At 27.5% G+C, this 5,522-nt stretch overlaps 1 long non-coding RNA gene across 1 annotated transcript; it reads right to left on the minus strand.

Annotated features, from left to right (window-relative positions):
- Positions 1-777: 777 nt before the first annotated feature.
- Positions 778-5,161, minus strand: LOC122270695 (uncharacterized). The gene is made up of 2 exons (XR_006225938.2): positions 5,020-5,161; positions 778-2,588 (listed from the first exon to the last, which is right to left on the minus strand). It is a non-coding gene; the product is annotated as an uncharacterized lncRNA (long non-coding RNA).
- Between the last annotated feature and the right edge of the window lie 361 nt (positions 5,162-5,522).

The following is a 5,522-nucleotide window of genomic DNA, read 5'->3' on the forward strand; positions in this document are numbered from 1 at the left end:
TGTGCTTATTTAAAACCCATATGAGTCACAAAAAGAATTTTACATTCCTACTATTTAATTCCCTACTAAATCCTACTCATCCCCACTAAATTTTACATTCCTACACTCTAAAAACTGTACCGTTGATTTCAGAGGCACATTTGGATCGTTTGTGCCTCTGAATTTTAAGGGCACAACGTACCTTTAAAAATGAAAGGCACAATGTACCTCTGATTTCAGAGGCAAAATCAGATGTACCTCTTAGCTTGAAAGGTACATTGTACCTTAGATTTTGCTTTTATGAACCACTCATTGAAATAAGCATTTAGTGGAACCAAAACCTGTTATTTACCAGATTTGAACACACTTTTTTTTTTACCCATTCGTAATTTGCTTGCACTTCATATAAAAAGGGGTTTACACTATTACCAAGATATTAATTATAATAATTCTTAATGAAAAATATTTCCCAATTCTTTGAATATTGGCCACTTGAGGTGATCATCTCAAGGGATTCCATCTAATGCTTTTTCATAGGCAATTATAAAATATGTAAATTTATACAATTTCTTTAATTATGTAGCGTTTAATGATACTTCAACAATTACAATGATGTTTTTCTAATCAGATATAGGTATAAAAAATATTTATTTCTGTTAAACCAAGTCAATATAATTCATGGATTTTTTTTCCAAAAAGTATCCTCAAAATGGAAATTTCTTATAAATTTAGATATTTTTTAAATATTTAGAGATTCAATAAAATAGCTTTATAAGAATCAAAATTAAACACTAAATATCATGAAATCTAATATCTTTTATTTTCACACATAAAGAACAATATTACATAATTTAGTAACAGTTGCACACAAATATGGAAAAATATAGAACTTTCACAATATTTTAAAATTATAGATGTAGATTTTGAACAATTTGTATGTTTTATAACATCAAATATGTTTAATCAAATGACTTTACAAGTGTAAAATCAAAGATTTCTTTCTATTGAAATGAATTTTTTTTTAAAAGCCTGATTTTGGCGAAGCATATTAACCCATTAGGCGCCATCATTCCCATTTTGGGAACATTAGCTTTCAATTTTTTTAGAACTAACTGTACTTAATATTACTTAATTGACAATTTTATTTGAGCTCTGAATATATGAAAAGAATTTTGCAATTTTTTTTGAAAGCTTGTTTCAGAATTTTTATTTTTTATAGTATTTTAAAAATCGTGAAATTCCGCATTTTTATCCCCAATCATTAAACATGCATTTGTTTTATAAATATTATTAAAATAAAAATTATTTTAACTTAAACTTGATTACAACAATCTAATGTACTAAATAAAACTAGCCCATAGAGAAAATGTACAATGGCTAGTTTACAATTGAAGAAAAAAGACCTTGTTCCCTTTTGAGGGAAAGTATTGGCGAAAGCTGTTTTCAAACGAAAAACAAGATGCAGATTATTTTAGCAGAAAAAATATTTTTTCATGACAATAATATATGCACTAATTTAATAACGCAGAACATAGCGTCGTTTCAGGTTTATCTTTATATTACTACACTAATCTAATACGTTGCCAAAAATAAACCTCAATCTATGTTTATTTCCTCCCCTCAAACACGATAAAACATCTGCATTTTTCAATCTCTCCCCCATTCATTGCACGTTTACTCCTCCCCAACAGCAAAATGACTCTAAATTTCTATTTGCATTTTTATAAAATAATTAATTTATAATAAATTTGTATTATGTTTAAAAGTTTCCTACAGAAAAAATCTATCATAAAAAATTTCTAACATTTTCCTTTGGCTAAGAATTTTAAAATCTGGCAAATAATTTGAAATACTTAGTATAGGCTATGTATATATATATAGTAATATCATAATTAAAGGTCAATAAAGAAAAAGTGCTGGTAAAAAAAGAAAACACAACACCGGAAGCAAAATTATAATGGTAAACATACTTAATACAATGAGTAATTTAACCAGTGAGAATAGCCTAAACCAAATTTACAAAAATTATAGTTTAAAATAAAACAAAATTAAAAAAAATTAGCACTATAATGAGAAAATAAAATATCATAGTAAAAGGTGATAACATATAGATAAATTTGCTTTACAGAGTGGAACAACTGTAAGTCAATTTTACTTGGAGATGGTAAGATTCGTTTAATGCAGACTCTTATAAAAAAAAGTCCACATGTTTCGCAGAGAACTTTTATTAAAACATTTTCCAAATTTTGAAAAAAATCAAATGACACACATTTTTCTTTCTTTTAGTTTTCACTAGTTATTAATACAGAATCACAATAATTCGGAGAAATAGCAACGGACATTTAAAGGTTGTATCCGGAAGAAAAAATGCTCAAGTTAAACACTTTGCCGGGGGAGGTACATGGGCAAAGCATTTGCAGAGGAGGCCTGATCAAATCCTTCCCACAGCATCCACATTATTTATAGTTTAGCATTGACCACAGTGCTGATGTAAAATACCCTCAGAGGTAGTTGGATCATGGGTTTGAGTCCCCTGGACGCCAGACTAACTGTAGCAGGCTTAGTGGTTTTCCTCTCCATGTAAGTGTTTTATCATGCATTCAGCTCGGCTAGAACATTTAAAACAGGACTTATCAATGTAAGAGTATTTTATTTGAATAAGTAGTTAAAAGTTTCTATCACAATGTACACAAATACATTCATGAAGATTTTATTACATTAAGAATAGGTTTAGCTAAAATAATTTTTATATATAATATTATTGAACTAATTTAACACGTTGAATGCCATAGGGGTCACCGGTGACTGGTGCCTAGATTATTCGAAACACATAACTCGAATAAATTTTTAATGCTCTAATTTTTTTTTTATATTATTATTACTAAAATGGTTTGAAGAAATAATTGTAATATATACTGAAAAAATCATTTTGGCCAGACGGACAAGCCATGTAAAATTAGTGTGGCATTCAACATGTTAAAGAAAAAAAAAGTGTAAATCTATCTAAGCTTAAATACATAAGAAAGTGCAAGGATTGTTTTTAACACAAAACAAAATTGGAGTCAACAAAGAAAATTCAAATGTAAATCGAAAAGTAATTATTTATAAAAATAATTATTATTTATAAAAATATTTAATAATTAAAAACATTTTTTTGCATTTACTGGAACACAGTCAAGACAAAGTAACAGCAAAAAAAAAACTATTAATCATTTAGTTATACTAATAATATAAATTTAGATTACACAAACATTAAATTGCCTTTCAGAGAGCAAAAAAAAAAAAAAAAAAATTTCACTGTATCAAGTTTATACACATATCAATCCTTACAATCAATATATTTTCTTTCTAAATATTGTTATCAAAATTGCTTCGCTTCATATTTTTTTTACTACAGTTCAGGAAAAGCATTAGTTATAGATTAAAAAAAGTTTTTTGATAATGTTATTCTAAGTAACACAGGTAAGGTAGCAATAACAATAAAAAATAAAAAAAAGTTTCTTAAAAATTATTATCACTGATGCTGAATTAGAAAGTTTTACTAGGTAGCTTTTCGTAGCAAGAAAACATGGAGTATAAAGTGTTGAGCATTGAATATGAAGTACCAAATATTTTTTTAATAAATTATTCAGTATATATCGATAAAGCATTAAGAATTTATCTTGGAAAATGCCAGTGACACAACAGCGATTCTGCATATCTAATCCATTTGTGATCCAATGAATGTTATGCAAATAATTTTTTTATTTTTTATATATAGTTATTGATATCAAAATTATGTAAATTAAACTGCTCTAGTTAACAATACTTTAATATTTTTTAAAAAGTTCAAGCTGTTAAGTACTTGGCATTATATTATTTTAAACAAAGAGCAAGGTACTCATCACCGCCCATCACTCAACCATGACCAAAAATCCTATTTCTAGGGCTTTACTTTTTAACGGCCATGGTTAAAATGCCATGTAATTTTGATACTGGTCAGATAAAGTGGACTCCGCTTGAGCTAGCTCGTTTGAATCTTCTGCATGATAACCAATGAGAGAACTTTCACTTGTGGCATAATTTATATGCAAAGTATACACGCCAGTTGTTTTATACATTGCCAGGATCTAACTCATTACCCTAGTTCTCTAATAAGCAGTGTGAAAGATAATTTAACCAGCTGTGCCACAAGAGCACCCTGGAGCAAGCTATTAATCCTTTTTAAAAATCAAATAAATTAAATTTCAATTTGAAATGTTAAAATTTTTAAAAGGAGTTTCACAGTCGTAAATAATTATATATCCCATGTTATCTATTTTGAGTCATAAATTCAAAACTAAAATTTGAAATTATACACTGAAAGCTGTGATGTTAGAATAAAACATTTTTAAACATTAGTACTTTTTCAAAAAAAATAATAACTAATTAAAAATTTATAAATCATTAGAAGATTGCCTTTTTCTCCCATGCTTACACCATATTTAAAATATAAATAAAGCATAATCTTATTTTTTTCTTCAGGTTTATATCAACTGTAAGTTTAGTAACAGTTTGAAATAATTATAATTAGATATCAATGTCAATTGTTTTCTAAAATAGCTAATGATTGAAAGTATACTTTTCATAATTATAATAAAAATTCGAAAACATTCTTCGTTGTTTTTTAAATTATTCAATCATTCTGTGAGAGAATTTCTGTGATAGCTCTCGAATGTAAACTAAGATAAACAAAAAAGCAAATTGGTATTTCAAATAAAAATGATTTCTTATTCATAGCAATCGCCACATTGAAAACCTCATACAAAATTATAATCAAACACTACAGAACAAATATAGGGCACTTTAAAAACATTCCTCTTAATATTATAATGATAAAACATAAATAATACAACTACAACAGAAATGTAAACATAACTAGGGTTAGCTCTCTCGCTTAAACATTTTTATAAGATTTGTAGCATTAATAATTCACTAATAAAAATTGAAATGTATTAATAAAAAAGATGCCGTCGTTACTTAGGAATTAATATAAAAATAAGATATAAGTATTAAACTTACCAAATTCAAGCATTTTTATAACATCAATAGAACATATTTGTAGGAAAACTTCTTCCATCGGTAGCGTGGATGAGAGGGGACAGAAAACGTATTTCGTCATAAAATTTTTCACTGATGTGCGCATGCGCTTGTTCTCCGTTACATGATCGTACCGAAGAAAAAGAAATGAAGCGAATTTGAGAGGCACGAATGTCTTTTTGTACCGCGCATTGACTGGCGTTTGCTTTGGTGCCTTCAATTTGTTGTGGTGCCTCTCATTTTTAAAGGCACATTAGTTATGTGCCTCTTACGCGAGAAAATACACGGTACATTTAGCCTGTGCCTCTGAAATCAGAGGTACAGTTTTTAGAGTGTACTATTTATTTAATGTTTCCTATACTGATTACATATTTGAATATTTAACTATTTGTCCTTTTTCTCTGCTTATTTTAAACCCAAATTTTAAAAATAATCATTATTGTATATCATCTTTGAAATTTGGCATATAATTAAACACAATAAAA

This window comes from Parasteatoda tepidariorum, chromosome 8 (assembly GCF_043381705.1).
Source record: "Parasteatoda tepidariorum isolate YZ-2023 chromosome 8, CAS_Ptep_4.0, whole genome shotgun sequence".
Classification (NCBI taxonomy): domain Eukaryota; kingdom Metazoa; phylum Arthropoda; class Arachnida; order Araneae; family Theridiidae; genus Parasteatoda; species Parasteatoda tepidariorum.